Raw genomic sequence first — 18,998 nt, 5'->3', positions numbered from 1 at the left:
AAAAATATTCTCTTAAAAGGACATCTCCTTTAAAAAAAAAATTATAATTGCTCAAGCTGTTGATTATTGGCCTTTATTTTCTAAGAACAAAAAAAATTAGCTTACCATATTATATTAACAATAAAGTTAAGTCTAATTCGATCTGAAGTCAGAGCATGGTGCATTTTCAGAGATAAGTGGTAGATAACAGAAGAAAATGTCGACTTTTTTAAGTAAGCACACGTTATTGATATTCACTATATTTGTGGTCAAAAGTAAATGGTAAAAGTGTTGAAGTTTTTATAGTTTGAGTTAGGAATACTTTAAATACTACCTAATATACACCTAAATACTACTCAATATACTAATGTTACACTGTTTCAAATACTACCTAATATACACCTACCTAATACTACCTAAGTAATACAGGTTAGTCGAAATATCATGAGAGGAATTCCATGTCTTGTTTCTGCGTCTGCTTCAGTTTATGGTGTAATTATAGAAGTGTTTTCGGCAGCAAAACAGCACCTGAAATTATAAATTTTTTATTTAAAAGAAGGTATCGGAAAAATTATTTCAAAGAATCATAATCATAAAAAAATTATAATCAATCAAATGTTTATCAGATATTTTCTTAATTTGTGTTTAACTATAATTATTTATTAATATTTATGTAGCTTAAAAAAATAATAAAAAAAACTTTGGAAATTTAGAAAATTCATTTCGTAATTCTTTTCAAATGAGTTACAAACAAGAAAGATTGAATAAAACCGAGTCTTGATTATTTTATTTGTAGCAGAACCGTTACATACTTTTCTGTTACAAATCAATCATACGGTTCTGGATTTATCATGTAATTACAGTTTTAAATAAGAATAACATTCATTCATTACATGATTACCAAAGCTTACTTATTTACTTTAAAAAATATTTGGTAGAAATTTTAAATTCGATTTTGCAGTTTATTATTCTGCAATATTTAGTTTTCAAAGTTTTTTGACTTGAAACCATTTGATTCGGACAAAATGTTATGAACAATATTGTTCTTACTTAAGGGACACCGCGTTTCTTTTAGCTGTAAGTTGTTTGAAAAACTTCACGTTGCATAACTATGAGCATAGACATTGAAATGGTGTCATTTTTATCTATACAGAACGTGCATCAACCAAAATTAAAGAAGTAAGTTAAAACTTTTTCATTTTTATAACGCTGATGAATTTTATTGTTTTACAACCGTCGTTGAACTGCCGACCCAATTTCGGGTTTACGACTACCAATGTTCAATTCCGTAGCCTTGCAATTTTGAACCCAATCCAGAAGACAAGGGAACTCCTTGATCGAGCATTGGGAGAAATTTGCCTTCGTGGAGGACTTTTTGATGGAGCTAACCCGCATTTGAGTTACATAGAGAGGAAGAACACGAGAACCTCGCACGGTCAGCCTGACGGCAAGAGGAGTCTAACCCATGATCCGTCTACCACTGAGGACATTTCACGTCAGCACTGTGGTCGGTGCAAGCCGGATGCGGAATTCGTATTGACTGGGATTCGAACCCGATTCGCCTCATTGGAAGGCGAGTGCTCTATCGCCTGAGCCACCGCGGATCCCACTGATTAATTTGTAATTCAAAACATCTATTTCTAGTTAATATCACAAGCTGTAAACATTGTGAGTAAATACCCCCCTTCAGATATATGCGGGCGATCTTAATTTTAAAGTAGTAAAAATGTGTGAGATTTTTTTTAAATTGCTTTTGTTCATCACAATGTGAAACTAATTTGAATAAATATATGAAATCTGTAACAATCTTCGTAAAATATCAAGTGTTTGCACCGTTCAAAGAATAAGAGATTTGTAAAATCAATTGTTTTATTGCTGCTTCTACAAAATAAAAATAAAAAATAAATAAATAAATAAACTTATCACTTAGTGTAAAATACCAGCATATAAATACAAAGATGACAAAGTGCTCCGCTTTGTAAAAAAAAATATATATATATTTGTTTAAATTGTAACGAAATTTAAGTTATTTTTAGTTCTGTATTTTCCATGTTAAGTAATTTTCCCCCTACTGCGTATCAAAAATTCAAAGCATAATATGAATATATGAATTATATGAATTGTAACTGATATGAATTATATGAATTGCAACTTTACTACAATTATCGTGTGGCGACTCTAATTATCCTCATTCTCCAAGTTTTACTATTTAACTCGCTGGCAATTTTTTAAAACTTTTGCAGAAAGCGGGCCAGTTGGCATAACTGATAATATATATAAACACCTGATATACTTAAGGGAACTTATACTGCTCCTTCTCTATCTCGCTATTAAATATTTAAGAAAAATGTTCCAGGATAAAAATGGAACATCAAACATTTATGCGTGTGTCATATTGTTATTTACTGAAAAAGAGAAAAATACAAATACCGGAATTTAAAATCGAAGTAGGACAAAGGAAGTGCCCCGGAGACTATGACAACCGCTGCTCGAGATTTGAAAAACGGCATAAATATTGAAATGAAAACTTATTATTTAAGTAAAATCGCTTCGAGGTGATAGCTTACTTTAAGAGAATAAAAAACTAGTAACCGCAAATGCTTAAGATAATATATTGACTCACGTAGCATAGTATAAATTAAAACTTGCAAGCTTTGGGCATTAGAAATGAGTTTATGCAGTGATAATGTTTCTTTTTATAGCCCAGATTTATATAAATATTATAACAACGTAGACTGTTACTTCCCATTCTATAAATGTCACTGTTTTTTTTCTTTCAAATAACATATTTTTTCATAATTATAATTTCAAATATGATTTCGATCATTGATTTTTTTTTATCTATAACTTTAAATCATTATTTATCCTTATATAGATATACAGATGGCAAAACTGATCATGCTTGAAACTTTTAAAAATGATGACATATTTACGCATGCAAAGTTCAGATCGTCAAAAATGAAGAGAGGAAGTTAGCTACTTTTAGCTACTAGCTACTTTTTTTAAATTTTTTACCAGAAATATTATAGGATTACGCTTTTTTTCTCTAAATTATAAAAGCGTTGAAAATGAAAGAGAAAATATAACTTTCTATGCTCATTTTGTTGAATGCAAATTTTGCATGGGTAAAAAGGACCCCTTTTCTTAAGGTTTGATTCAGGCATGATGTTTCAATGCATGTCAACAGGTGATGTTCATGATGTTCCACAGGCCTGATGTTGTTCTTGTTTTAGGCATGATGTTTCAAATTAAGCCAACAGTTTTGCCATGTAATCTCCCTATCTCCCAATTTATTGATGAAAGAAATATTGCTTAATATCAAATAATGAAAAGATAGAATCTCGTTATCGTCACTTGATTATCCGGAAAAAAATATATATTACATTTTATGTTTTGTTCTGTATATTTTCGTTTCTTATTTTCTATTTTTACTTGATTGTTTTAATTTTCATGTTTTTATTCATTTTGCTTTTCTTATATGAATACAATATTATAAAGTGCACTTTTTTGCTGATATATTCGTGTGAGCTGATGACGAAGTTATATCGTTTCATTATTTTGTTTTCGGCTTTTTAAATTATTTTTTAATAATAATTTTTTTTAAAATTATAATTTTTAGTTATTTTTCTTCTTCTTTCTACATAAAGCTTTATTATATTTTTTTTTCATGTTTTCTTATGCGTTTAACTTTATATATATATATATCCGGTAATTTCTGGTAATTAAGCAAACCAGTGTATGATTATGGATGAATTCTCTCTATGGATGAAAGAGAGAGAATTCATCCATAATCACACATTGGTTTGCTTAATTTGTCAGAAGAATATACTTTTCTTTAATTTATTTTTTAAGTTACATTTTACTTCAATTTTCTAAAATTATTTTTGGAAAGAGAAAATGGTATGTTGGCAGGAAGGCACTACAGGACGTCTTAAATTACATATTCAAAAGTCTCCATCTCTACCAACTATTTCATTTTTTTAAATTTTTATATGTATTTATCTACATGTATTTTTTCCCCTTCTTTTTGTTCCTCATGTCATTACTTTTGATTTTAGTTATGCAGGAAGTCAATCGCCACAATGTTTTAACTTTTTCCATTTTTCCCATTAAGTCCTTTTTGTTTTCTCGCCTAAGCCAGACTCTGGGGGGGGGGGGAATCGTTCGTCGAATTAACGAGAGATATACATGTAGTAAGTCGATTTCAGTTTCATTTATTTGATTTCAACCACCTGTGTTTGCTTGGGTATGAAGAGAGGATTAATTTTTCCAAAACCGCACACTGAAACTACATATACTCAAAACATATACCTTCAGATTAATTAAACATCTGAAAGTTTCCATGCTACGTCCTTTTTTTTAATCTTTATATCAGGGAATTAAGCTCCCTCTTTGCTGACGCTCACCAACCCCCATGATTGTTTTGAAATAGTAATTGCTGTTTCTTGGTATAAAACAGTTGAAATTATTTAACTAAAAATATAAGAACTAAAAATATATGTACTAAAAATATATGCATTAAAAATATAAGAACTAAAAATATATATACTAAAAATATATGTACTAAAAAGAACGCATTGTCCCGCCTTACCACGTCCAATTATTTATCTCCCTTATGATACTATCAAGATCTATAAGTGAACATAAATCATTTTCCAAAGTAATCATTTTTTGAAATAACATTTAAAAGTAAAAATATATTGTTATGAAAAATTTGGAAAGTTCACAACCGTAATTTCATATTTACGCTTACCAAACGGGAGGATTTTTTAAATACAATTTTTGCACATTGTGCATGAAGCTAATCATCAAGTTCTAAATCATTTAACGAATCCCTTTAACTTCAATTTATAATAATATATTAACGTAATTTACGCAAAAAATAATAATTATAAAACGGTCAATAAGATCAAACACCGATTTAAATCATTTTATCTGTAAGTGTAGCGTGTAAAATGACGTTATAAAAATAATAATTAAGGCTATCAAGCAATATTCGCGATTGCAACGCTCGAGTACGCCCTCTAGCGGGAGCCTGTAAATATCAGACATTAATTTATCACGTTTTCATTTAGTTCCATCAAAGTCATTGGCCATGACGGACGTCATTTTCTTAGCAGCAATAAAAATCAAAATTTCCCTAAGGAAAAGCTGAAGAACTTGAAAAAACTAACCAGAACATGCCAAACATTGAAGCAGAACACGCCAAGCATTTGAAGAACAATTTCTCTATAATTTTTACCTTTCTATTACCAACAACATTTCATGATCACTTGCTGTTACAGAAGTGTATTTTACGGTAAAATAATTTTTTCTGTTTTCAATTCATTACAAATTAAAATGAAGTCAACATTGCTTTCGTCATTCCAATAAATAAATGTGAATTCAGAACGCCAAGTACTGCAATAGTTACAGAATATTATTCTTTGTTATAGAACAGTATATATTTCTGTATCTATATAATTCGGAAAACAACAATAAAGAATCAACCAAATTACTTGAAATTCGCGATCGCAACATACTATAGGGGGCGTTGTTGTATGAGACGCATACCTGCGATTTCTATATGAACCGTCATTCAGTTACACTGGAGACGTCTTTAATGTAGCGTGTAGCATTGTAACGTTACCTCTTTAATGTGGCTTATTAAATTTAAAAAAGAAAAATGTTTGATATCCTTTCTTATACAACCGAAAACAAGATGGTATCTCTTTTTTTTAAAGAAGAAACACATCTGAAAAATATTTGTAAATAAACAGAAAAAACATGTATCTTCTTATTAGAGTTAAAACCTAATGCCTGAGAAAGTTTTACTAAATTTAATGATATAACCTGAAAGGCCTATTTAAACTTTACATTCCATAGTTTTAAGAATCATATTACTTCAAACATTAAAATAAGCAAAAAGTATACATAAGCTTCATAATTTTATGTAATTTAATTTTGTAAATAAAGTTTTTTGACAAGTAATTTTATCAAAAAATTTTAAGTTTTAATAAAAATCAATTATTTAGAAACTGAAAAACGTAAAGTAAAGAATAGATATAGATGATGAGTCGGCCTGTCTAATTCAGGGGCAATGACAAATAATAATGACAAAAATACTCTTAGTTTTAAACTTTAAATTTAGAAAATATTTAAAATCAAAATTTAGTACTTTAACTGTAACATATATATAAAGAAGCACACCCGTGTCCCAATTGCTATATAAACCATTTAATCACATTGAGCAATAGCCTGTTAAAATGAATAATTTGCGATATTTCTCACTTTGACCAAAAGAATTTTTTATTATTAATATTGATCTGTTAATATTAATAATAACTGTACTTTAACCGTAGCATATGTGTGATTTCAAATTGAAGTGAATTTTCGATTAGAATAAATGCTGTACATTGTTAAGTTTTCAACTATGTTTGAAATTGAAAAATGGCATTAAATGCTCAATCTTATTCTTCTGCATTGCTATAGGCTATACGCGGTCCATTTTTATAACGATTGAACTATTATTGTATACAGATAAGTATATTCGTCAATCGTTCCATTTCTTACAATAAATGACCTGATGAAAAGCGTGGCTTTATATTCCCGAAATATTTCCATTGCATTCGATTGTTTTTTAAAGTACGAAACTTTCTTAAATCATATTACTACATGAAAAATGCAAAATGACAGGCAATAATTTTCGAAACTAAATCTTCAAGAAACCAAAACAAAAATATTAAATATATGGTAATCAAAATTTAAGAACTTGTATTGGTTATCAAGTAACTTACATAGTTTTTTGTAGGCTACTTAATAAAATGATTACTGCTTAAAAAAATTTCCCTAATTACATTATTCAGTAAATTAAACATTCCTTAAATAGTTTATATGTAAACTTATAGCAACTTATTCCAAGAACTTTAGTCTTCGCACGATGTCATTTATGTCAATCATTTTGTGCTTAGGTCAACTTATAAAATACACAACAACAACAACAGCAAAAACTTTGTCGTAGCGTAACATTCATATTTTTGATTAATTAATTCTGTATAAAATTACAAAAACGTGAAGAAAAAAATAATTCCCCCCTCCATTAAGATTATAAATTATATGCAGAGTTGTCATTTTTCCACGCTTTCTAGAAAATTTTTTTGCAGTAGTACTAAAGTTTATGTTTTATTTTATTAATAAACTTGATTTAAAATTATTTTTCGTACCACTACTTGTGATTAAGTCAAAAGTTCATTTAAAAATCCACTTTTCTAAATTCGCACACGAATAGAATGTCTCATTAAAACTAAGAAAACTACTATATACATCTATGATCAGACCAATTCTCACATACCCCTCACCTGCCTGGGACAACCATACCGGAACATCTCATGAAAAAACTCAACCAATGCCAGAAACAAGAAAAATCACCCGTGCCAGATGGTTCATCAGAAATACAAATATTCACCAAGACCTCAAGATCCCGACCTTATCACAATATATTTACAAATTAAATGCAGATTCCTTTGACAAGGCCATAAAATGCAATACAGCGAACTTCAACCAGACATTCAATTTTGAAAATTACAAAGAAATCAAGACCAAAAGCTGCTCACTTTACATCCGACGCCTCACTTCACAATCATCAAAATAAATAACTAATCGCAGATCCACCCATAGTATCAGATTCAACAACAATACAGACAACTTGATCAAGCGCTTCCCCACGTTGACCATCAATCTACATTCAAAGTCACCCATAGTTTAAAGCAAGCTGCTTCTTTTAATTTCCATTATTATTATTTACTCAAGCAAGGTGCTTGGCTTGAATCCCGTTACAGCCACGGCATAGACTGCTAACCATAAAGATCTACTACAAATATAAAAAAGAAACATGATGGATGGGATAGGGGTCGCTGATCGGCCCAGGTGCCCATCCCTAATATCAAGACAAGACAAGATAATTCGCACACGCTAAAGATTGTTAAGGTTTTGTAAAATCAACCTTAATTCTAAAAACATTAGTTATTGATTGTCTACCACTTTATAAAATAGTTAGCAAAAATCGCAGTAGTTGGCAGCCTTGTATATGGAAAGCAGTTCAATGAGTTGTTAGACATCGATTTTATTGATAATAATAAGAATTTCAGCCCGATAACCGCTTTTTTCTTAAGCGACTGTGTTCTCTCTAAGCATTTCGGATAATCATGACTATCCCCACTGCCCTAGACGAACTGTGCACTCTGCACCAATGAAGACCGGCTACCGGGGAGAGGCGAGAGAGTGCACAGGGAGTCTTCCCCTTTTGAAAATAGTGTAAATATTCTTTCTTTATCTTCAATTTGTTCCCTTTATTATGTATCAACGTGAGATTTATTTTTATGTATAACCCAAACTATATTTTTTGATTATCAATTATTGTTCATTGTGAGATATAACTTAATGTTAACGCAGCACCTCCCGTCCCTTCCTCCACATATTCTTCAATTTAGATGAAAGAGCAGATATCTATTCCTGGATAGGTACTTTGAAAAACTTGATTAGTTAGTTAGTTATATGGAAAGCTTTCTGCAAATTATTCAATGAAGTGGTACAGAGTTTAGCGGTAACTTTTGAAAATTCTTTTTAGTAAGTTCTCAAAATGATTCAAAAGTCACAACGCAAGGTTACCGGGACAATGTATCATTTTGTTCGAATTTTTATACGTCCGTGGTGATCAAAATTAATCTAAATAATATTTATTAAAACCGGAATCAAATATTAAAACATAGCATTTACTACCACTAAAAATGTCCCCCTCAAATTGGTGAAAGTTGGCATCGCTGTTATTAAATATATAATTATACCATTTAATTTGAAATTAAAAGATTTTAAAATAATGTATGTATAGCTTTAACCACTTTAATTTTTCTTCTTTTTGCTCACTTGTCTATAAAATTTGTAGACATGTTTACCGAATCTCGAAAATGTCACCTAAAATATGTTTATCAGTTAACTTTAATTATGTCGTAATATTCTATTGGGATGCAAAATCGCACTTTTTAGTGTTTGATTCAATTTTAAATAAAACAGCCAATTAGCGTCGTTGGCTGAGTATTATTGAATTATGGAGTATCATTATTTTTAAGATACGACACGAACTAGACAGAGTTGTGTGACTGCATCATTAAGTTTATTAAATAAGTGCTAGCAAGATTTTGACTGAGCCAAGCAGAGTGCTTGGTATATTTGTCCTGATAGACAAGGCCTGATTTATTCTGACTTATTCTTATTGAAAAATACAATCCCAATTTACTAGTATATAAAACAAGTTAACTTGTTTAGGTGATGGTTAGCATTGTCGATAACTCCTCTTCCCACATTGGAGACCGTTGGACGTGTTGTGAATACGCCTATCTTGACAGCAACTCTCAATTTGATGGATGGTCCGCTAGTTGACTTGTGAATGCGACATTGTCCACCTCCTCGTGCTGTTGCTACTCAGCGTACGCAACGTAGATCATTTTCACTCGACTGCTAACGGCAATACAGGAGCGACCACGATCGTGAACTTAATACAGCTCTCACAATGAGCACTCAAAAAGTACGGTGATCTTAATACAACTCTCCCGGCCTCCCACAAATTAGCAATGAATTAATTAGTTGTATCCATTCATCGAATTCTATCACAGATATAATCTGGTGTGTCAGTACTGTAGTGTATCTACCACTACAATCCCAAATCACTAGTATATAAGAGTTGACATTTTATTTTATTTTATAACCGTCGTTGAACAACCGACACAATTTTTTGGGTTTACGACAACTAATGTTCAACTCCGTAGCCGTGTAATTTTTAACTCAATCCAGAAGACAAGGGAACTCCTGAATCGAGTATTGGGAGAAATTTGCCTTCATGAAGGACTTTTTGATGGAGCTAATCCGCATTTGCGTTACATAGAGAGGAAGACCACGAGAACCTCCCACTGTTAGCCTGGTGGCAAGGGGACTCTAACCAAGGGTCTGCCAATGAGGATATTTCACGTCAGCACTGTGGTCGGTGCAATTCGTATCGACTGGGATTCGAACCCGGTTCGCCTCATTAGAAGGCGAACACTCTATCCTCTGAGCCATCGCGGCTCCANAGTGTATCTACCACTACAATCCCAAATCTATATAAGAGTTGATATTTTATTTTATTTTATAACCGTCGTTGAACAGCCGACCCAATTTTTTGGGTTTACGACAACTAATGTTCAACTCCGTAGCCCTGTAATTTTTAACTCAATCTAGAAGACAAGGGAACTCCTGAATCGAGTATTGGGAGAAATTTGCCTTCATGAAGGACTTTTTGATGGAGCTAATCCGCATTTGCGTTACATAGAGAGGAAGATCACGAGAACCTCCCACTGTTAGCCTGGCGGCAAGGGGACTCTAACCCATGATCCGTATGGTCCATGATGGTCGGTGCAATTCGTATCGACTGGGATTCGATCCCGGTTCGCCTCATTAGAAGGCGAACACTCTATCCCCTGAGCCATCGCAGCTCCAAAGGTTGACATTGTCGATAACAACTCACCCCCCACAAAAGTACTTCAAGTTTCGAAGCTTCAGAAATTTTTCTCTTAGTGCTAGCAAATCGCTTCACGCTCGCGTCAGACAGGTCCGGGGATCTGTCCTTGAACCTGGCAGAGTTGAATCAGTCTTTCATACCTTCAATGGTCTAAAAATATGAATACCAAGTATGTTTGGGGACTAAACACTGGAGACTCCGCGCTCAGCTAACTGGCACATCTGCTCTTGCATCCCAGAGCCTAAGGTTAAGAAAACTGGGATGGACACGGTAGACCGTTGCCCTCCATGGACTATCGCGCCACTAAGTTTTTAGTGATAATAAATGTGTTAAATTCTAATGAAATGTAAATAAAAAGTATTTTGTCCACTACTACAAATAAACAATTTAAACACGCATATATAAGGTCAAAAGACTAAAGAACTTATGTAAACGTTCTAATTTTAGTCCAAAGAAGATTAAATTAACATTTATAATTAAAGTTTCGGTTCACTTACTTCCCCAGAATAAATATTTAATGGAAATCTCTAATGTTGGAGGATATGCTAATTATTCGCCCATAAAAACTAGACATAAACATGTCCAAAGTATTTAACAGTTTAGTTACTCTGATAGACAGAATGATAACATTGTTAGTTGAAAACTAAACGTTTCATTCCTGAAATTAGACTAAAAAATAAAAAAAAAAATTTGAATTAAAAAAGAAGTTTCTCGCTTTCTGGTACTTAAGAGAAAAATAAAAACTAATGAGTTATTGAGAGCAAAGAAATGTTTAAAATTATTCGTAATTAGACCGGAGAAAAAAAACTTGCTGATGTTAAGACATAGCCATGTTTCAAAACTGAAACACATAAACATGACTGTTTCAAAATGTATAAAAATTAAAATTGTAAACAGAAAAAGTTTTATGGATTTAGTTTTTATACTTTAAAAGAAAATGGCTAAAGTAAAATTTGTTTTCATTTAGTTGCTAACGCCAAATTAGAACTACACAAACGCATAGGTACCCTGTTTATTAATCAACAAATTAATAAGGAAATGCATTAAAAAAATTTTTTTTCTCATTATTTTGGTCTAGAATGAACAATTAATTATAGTGATTTTTGTCTAACTACTATTTTTTTGTCTAAACACTAAAGCGAATGATCGTAATTTTAAAATAAAATGAAAATATGTTATTCGAAAAAAACAAAGTGGTTTTTTTAACAAAAATGAGCAAAATATTTTTAAAACAGAAATATAATTCAGGTCAAAAACTGGAATAATATTTATAGAACATTAGAGTGGATTTTTTCTGACTTAGATCGTATTTTTAGAACATGAAGTCCTCTGTGTTTATTTAGCGGATTTAATCAAAATTAAAGTAAACAGTTTTAATTTATAAAAACCTTTGTAAAACTTAAGCACTTGCTTAAAGAACATTTAAATTTTAACTAGATTCATACCCTTTCTTCTTTTTTTCTCTCGTTTAATCACGGGTCGTGTCTTTGATCTTGCAAACCAACAACTTTGTGTCCCAATTTGTTAAGTTCTTTGAATACAATGACCTTTTACCAAACTCACCTTCGGGCAGTGTCAAATAAGCTGACCTAAGCTTTGTGCAGTCTAATATTATTCTCTTTTCGAATGAAAATATTATCTACGCCGTGGCTCCCTTTACTCATTATTTGTGGGTTAGAGTATAACCGGGTTAAAAGATAACTTCAAGGTTACTTCCGGGTTAATGAAAAATAAACAACGGCATTTTCACTATAGTTCTTTAAGTACATGCATTGAGCACTCTGAAACATCATGACGCTTTCACCTCAACTTGCTTTTCAGACGATTTTTTTTACTGAAGCTTTTTGCGGCTACTCTTGTTCTAATTCTTTCTCCATGGAAAAAATCATCTGTGAAAATAAGATACATGCCCCGAGCAAAATCTTACAGCTGCTTAAACTAATCGCTTTGCACGCACTTTTTTTCTACATTCCCTTTTCAACGTGTTCGTGATAGTGATGAAGAGAAAAGTAGAATAAAATATTAAGAAGGTAATCTTTAGAATTGATGTTGTTTGCTTTCCCCAATATTTGACCCACTTGGTAAAATGGTGAATGTTCTATTTTATAACCTTTTTTATTTTTATTTCTTCCATCTCAGTTTCAAATGTTCTTAAACAGCGACACGTGTGCACACAAGAAATCTTCATTTTCCTAACGTGTCGTCAGTGTTCCAGAACACATCGCGCTCTGTTTATAGATCACCTTTTAAATTTTGATAAATGAACTGATCTTTATTATTGTCGTGTGCGTATTCCATTTACGCTTTGATGTCACATAACAAGATAATTCAATTTTATCACGCAGAAGAATTGAGATGCTTAAATTTAGAACAGTAAATCTGTTGGTTTTCTTCAAACGGAACATGAGATCACTGTCAACACATTGTTGACAAGTAAAAAAAAAGACGAAAAAATACGCCAAGACCAGTTATTATTATGTTATCGTTGAACAAGGATGTATACAGGGGTTGGACAAAAATATGGAAACAAAGAATTGAGGTGTTTAAAATTGGAACAGTAAATAAGAAGTTTTTTTCAAATGGAACATGAGATCACTGTTAACACATTGTTATACGGAAAAAGAAAATAAACACCAAGACACTTATCCGTTATTATATTATCGTTGGACAAGGTTATATAAAGAGGTTGGACAAAAATATGAAAACACTTCTATGATAACTCAATGTAAACAAAATTTCTTTCAACTGTAAATGTTTTAGAAGATTTTAAATGGATAATGGCTTATTAAACATTCTTATACATTATTATTAAACGTTATTGACATTTTACAATGAAATAAAAACAAAATAGTAAACTCTGATAAAATTTTTATCAAAATTCAGTTTTTTTTACTAATATTTAAATTTTAGTTCACGAATATTAGATCAAACAATTTGTGAAAGTCCCAAACATTAGAGAGTATTCTTAACTATAAAATTTTGCTTATTTTGTGAACCAACTAACGTGTAAGGAAAAATAAAAAGGAATGTTTTGCTATTCCATTTATCCCCTACCTATTTAAGTCCTGAGACATCTATCTCACTTAAGGATAATTTTCTTAAATCATCCTACTTAAGAAAACAACCTCTTCCTTTTTGGAGCTAGTTTACGTCACTTGAGAACCACTTGAAAGTAATAAGTCCTTAATGGATTTGCATAAAATAAGGAAGTATCATGAAGGTTAGTAAGATACATACTTATTCAAACCATTTCTCTTTATATCTTATTTTATGACAAAAAATTTCAGGCGAAAATTATTTCTTAAATATTTTACTTTTCAGTAGCTATTTTTATTTTAGTTGTTGCTGCTTATTCTCAGCGATCAGCAAAGTTAAATCAAGTCCATAACAAAGTTCCCCTTAAGAAAGTCAAAGACCAACAAAGGATGGTCTTAAAGGTCTCGACAGATATTTTTTTTAAATAAATAAAAATAAATATATTTTAATGTTGTTGGAATACAAACTACGTTTATTAAGGGTTTCTATGAGTCTTAATTTTTTTTTTAAATGCAGGCGTAAATTAAACATAACTAAGTTCCTCCTAATAAAGTCAAGGACCAACAAAGGATGGTTGACAAGGTCTCGAAAAAGATTATTTTTATTTAAAATAAACATAGTTTAATGTTGACAGATAGGGTTCCCACGAACCAGGAAAAAATAAACGAGTAGTAGCTATGATTTTTCGAGACTACTAATAAATGCCTAAATGAATGTATCTTTCATTTGTGAATTACGAAATTATTCCTGAGTTATTTTTGTAACACCCATATATATTTCACTAACACCCATATACATTTTCGCACCCATATATATTTCATTTAAATTAAATATTTATCGATAGCTTAAAATATCTAGATATAGTATCTCCTTTTTGCTACCACTTTAAAAAATTATCCAGACCATGGGAACCCTGCCAAACTACGTTTATGGAGGGTTCCCATGAGTCCTAAATTTTTATGAAAATGGTGGAGGAAATTAAACATTTGTTGAAATTTCATTACATATTTGACCACGAATGTATGGATGTTTTTCAAGGTGATATATACATGTTACTGTGAGTGACCGAAATTGGTTGCCCTACACTGATGTTTTTAAGATTCAGTGCCACTACCCGGTATGCCCTACATCAATGTTTTTTTAAGGTCAAGTGTGACTGCCCAGCATGCATTTAACCGATACTCCAAACACTGATGTTTCTCCTATTCTATCCTCAGCAGATTTTACGATATCGATTAAATATAATAATATCAAATCGAATATCGCAAATGTTTTGGACATTCACCAAAGCGACAATGTGATTGTTGACATACAGTGGTGAAAGTCGACATTCATTCGATCATTCACGGTAACATACACATTAGAATTTTATGCTTCCAATCTCTGAACATCAAAGTGGTGTTTCAGTAAAATAAATTCCTTTCCAGAAAATTTAAAACTCGTAGAAAAAGATCAAGGAAGCAAAATGTTTTAAGTATTTACTATCGATTAAAAATATTCGTAATTTAAAAAGCATTGTTACAAATGACCAACTGTATTCCTCAAACTGATGGGAAATAGAATCCTTAAAAATGTAAGATAACCTCATGAAACAGAGCTCACCACTTTTTAATTTTTTTTTCCAGACTGTGGCCACCTTGCAAAACTTTAATCATACCCAACGTTTACAGAATTTCCGTAGCTTCAGAAAAAAAAAATGGTAAAATTTTTTTTTTAGTATTTCAATAAATTAAAATCATATGAAGTTTGACAACCCCTAATCCACAACAGGTAAATTATTTAAGCGGAAACTCGGGATTGAAAAGTGAAGAAAAATAAATTTTCATGTTCGTGAAAACTTTTAGCAAAATTCCATTTGAAAAATAAATAAATAAAAACATAAATTAAAAAAAAGAGCAATTTCTGCTTTAATTCACTATTATTGAATAACTTAATGTGAACTTTGGGACTGAAGAGGTTAAGATGAACTTCCTCTCCCGACTGAACTCAACTATCGAAGGGATGAAGACGACGAGGAAAATTCTTCCTTTTTATTTAATTTTTCCTGCTGTGATGGTTATTTACTCTATTTGTAAGTTTCTTTGGACACATGTAAATACAAGACTTTTACCCAAGCACAAAATAGGATATAAAGCTTGCATATTTTAAATTCTCTATTAGTTTTTCTGGCAAAATTATGCCAATACAATTCTACAATCAACAGTTTTTGTTAGATAATTAACAGTTGCCTGTTTTTAGATTTTCGATAAGTATTTCTATTTTTAAGCAATTAACGTTAAAAGAATTTTTTTAGCGTCGTCCAAATCAGTTTTCCTTATGTTTAAATTGAACTAAAATTAGATATTAAGAAATCTAAAACCTAAGAAACGTGTAGTTTTAAATGACTCAAGAAAAATTCCGTAAAAGTTCTAAAAATTAGCAAAAGCTATTTCTCCCAATCTAATAAAGTGATCCCTACACTTTTATTTAACACTTTTTTACCAGGTATTGTGCTGTCTAATAGTTAACACTATATCATCAAAAGTTTGTCGAGTACAAAAAATTTAAAAAAATATCAAGGAAATGAAAATTAAAAATGTAACCTAAAGTCCAAGGTGGTTAGGGTAAGGCCTTTTAACTATATACTTGCTGAAATCACATCTTTTAATTAATTAAAAAAGTGCCTTAAGTCATAATTAATTTGTGTTTCAACTCTAAGGTTAGTGCCTTCGGTTAGTTACACTTTGTTATAACCTTTAAAATGCCAAAAACTTTCGCACTCTCTCGTTAAATAGATTCGAATATTTTGTTTCTGAGCCGCGGTGGTTCAGGAGATAGAGCGTTCGCCTCCCCATGAGGTGACCTAGGTTCGAAAACCAGGCTCACACCAACCATACTGCTGGCGTAAAATATCCTCAATGGTTGATGGATCATGGGTTCATCAACCACTGAGGTGATGAACCCATGATCAACCATACCATCAGTCTAACCGTGAGAGGTTTTCGTGGTTTTCTTCTCCCTGTAGCACAAATGCGGGGTTAATTCCATTAAAATGTACTCCACGTAGGCTAGTTTGTCCCAATGCGGGATTCAAGACTACCAGAGACCTTGTCCTCTGGGTAGGGTTCAAAGCTATGAAAGTTGAACATTGATAGCTGCAAACTGGGAATTGGGTCAGCAGCACAACGCCGGTAATGAAATAAATATAAAATATATTGTTACTCAATAATAAATGCTGGAAATAAAATAATTGAGTTACCAGTCCAGTCTTTTCCTTTTTTGAAAACGAGCCATGTCCAATAAATTTAACCGAGACATTTAAATACAGACGCCGAAGAGAAAGACAGGAAAAGTGAAATTGGCGATAAATTGGCGGACAATAATTTTGTAACAACAGAATTCATTGAAAGAAACTAAAACTCCCACAACAATTACAGCGAGTCACCAACCGTTCAGTAACCCCTCCAAAACCGATTCGATCTACCGTTCATCCCCCTTCATCCTCCCTGAAAATAAAAATAAAAAAAGAATAAAAAAGTAAAACAAAAGAACACCAAAATCCCTACTGTTTTATGACGTGAGAATATAACCATCATCTCTCTTGGATTTAAACTTCCTTACTAACCTTGAACGGAACTCAGTGAAGGATGAAGAATAAAACCATTGTGGGCAGAACCACGCCAGAAGATTTGGTGGAAGGGTCAACCAGTGAGGGAAAGATGATGGGTACAGCGACGATTTTTGGAAGCGCTCAATCGTAGAATCAACAAATCAAAAAAAGTGTGCGACAAGAAATTGTCCGTTGAACACAATGAGCTTTCGTGATAGCAATCAATGTAGCTGTTCGCAAAGATTCAATCTGAGTAAAATGTTCCAAATAAATGGACGATTTATTCAATGAAGGGAGGGTGATTGAAGCAGAAAATACGGTTACCTAGAAGGTAGCGTTAGTACTTTTCTTCCCAAGGAATATAAAAAAAGGCTGCCTTGCACTTGAAGCTAAGCTATAATTTTTAACTATATATATACGTATATATCATATTGCCGCAAAGAAGTATTTGCAATTTAAAACGGGTTAATAACTTAAGTATTTTAAAAGTTGTTTTTTTAATTTTTTTTTATCCGTCTTTGAACAGCCGACCCAATTTTGGGTTTACGACTACTAACGTTCAACTCCGTCGCCTTGTGATTTTGAACCAATCCAGAAGACAAGGAAACTCCTGGATCAGTACCCCCAGAGGTATTGATTTGTTATGGGAACATGGAGGAATTTGAGACTCGACAAATTTAATGTGCATCAGTCACCATGTCTTCGGCCGGCTGGGATCGAACTCACGAACTCTTGGCCAGGAATCCAGTGCTCTACCAACCAGCCTATCCCGGCCTTTTTAAAAGTTATTAAACTTTTTGTTAAAAAAAACCTCCGATTGGGCGAGATTTTCGTACCTGGGTTTTATTTCATTATTTATAACCGTACGTTGAACAGCCGACCCAATTTTATGGATTTACGATTACCAATGTTCAACTCCGAAGCTTTGTAAATTTGAACCCAATCCAGAAGACAAGGGAACTCCTGGATCGAGTATTGGGAGAAATATTTTATTCATTTTNATACACGTGTAAAGTACAGCCAATCTTTATTTGGAAAAATCAGCTAGGAGATAGTTACTGATTTCTGACGCACAAGTCCAAAAAATATACGCAATTCCGGCTCCTGTACAATATTAAAAGTGTTATGTAAATTTTTGACAAGTACAAGTGTTTTAAGATAGTCCAAAAAAATGTCGGCGTGGAGTGTCATTCATAAAATGGTATGTAATTTTGAAAAGAAAAAAGAAAGTTTCTGGAAATTTAATAGTTGGTATTTCAATTTCATGGTCATTTACAATAATAGTAGTAATAAAAAAAAAGTAACTTACAGCAAACATAAAATTATCAACTTCTTCTCTAATGTCTTCTTCCGTAAACGATGGATCTTTAATGTGATGCTCTAATAGCAATTCCAGAAAAGCTCTATGACGTTTTGCATTTGAGATGCCGTCATTGGTAATGTTTTTTAATAGTTTATTATTTTCTATCATTTCTGACTTCTTCTTATTTATAACCTAAATAGCAAATCACGTAATTAAATAAACAAAAGAAGATTCAGTATTGTTCAATATATATATATATATATATATAATATTGCCGCAAAGAAGTATTTGCAATTTAAAACGGGTTAATAACTAACGGGTTAATAATTTTTGAAAGTTTTTTTTTAATTTTTTTTATCCGTCTTTGAACAGCCGACCCAAATTTGGGTTTACTACTACTAACGTTCAACTCCGTAACCTTGTGATTTTGAACCAATCCAGAAGACAAGGAAACTCCTGGATCAGTACCCCCAGAGGTTTTGATTTGTTATGGGAACATGGAGGAATTTGAGACTCGACAGATTTAACGTGCATCAGTCACCATGTCTTCGGTCGGCTGGGAT

General features: G+C 31.9%; 1 protein-coding gene across 1 annotated transcript in view; it reads right to left on the bottom strand.

Annotated features, from left to right (window-relative positions):
• Window positions 1-18,998, bottom strand: part of LOC107445816 (dentin sialophosphoprotein) — a 108,285-nt gene that overhangs the window by 43,094 nt on the left and 46,193 nt on the right. Inside the window, exon 3 of the mRNA XM_043039242.2 lies at window positions 386-507. The gene's annotated coding sequence lies outside the window, so the exon portion shown is untranslated. The remainder of the gene's footprint in view (window positions 1-385; window positions 508-18,998) is intronic.

Source organism: Parasteatoda tepidariorum, chromosome 1, assembly GCF_043381705.1.
Source record: "Parasteatoda tepidariorum isolate YZ-2023 chromosome 1, CAS_Ptep_4.0, whole genome shotgun sequence".
Lineage (NCBI taxonomy): Eukaryota > Metazoa > Arthropoda > Arachnida > Araneae > Theridiidae > Parasteatoda > Parasteatoda tepidariorum.
The sequence above is the reverse complement of the archived record's forward strand: the minus strand, read 5'-3'. Positions and strand labels throughout refer to the sequence as shown.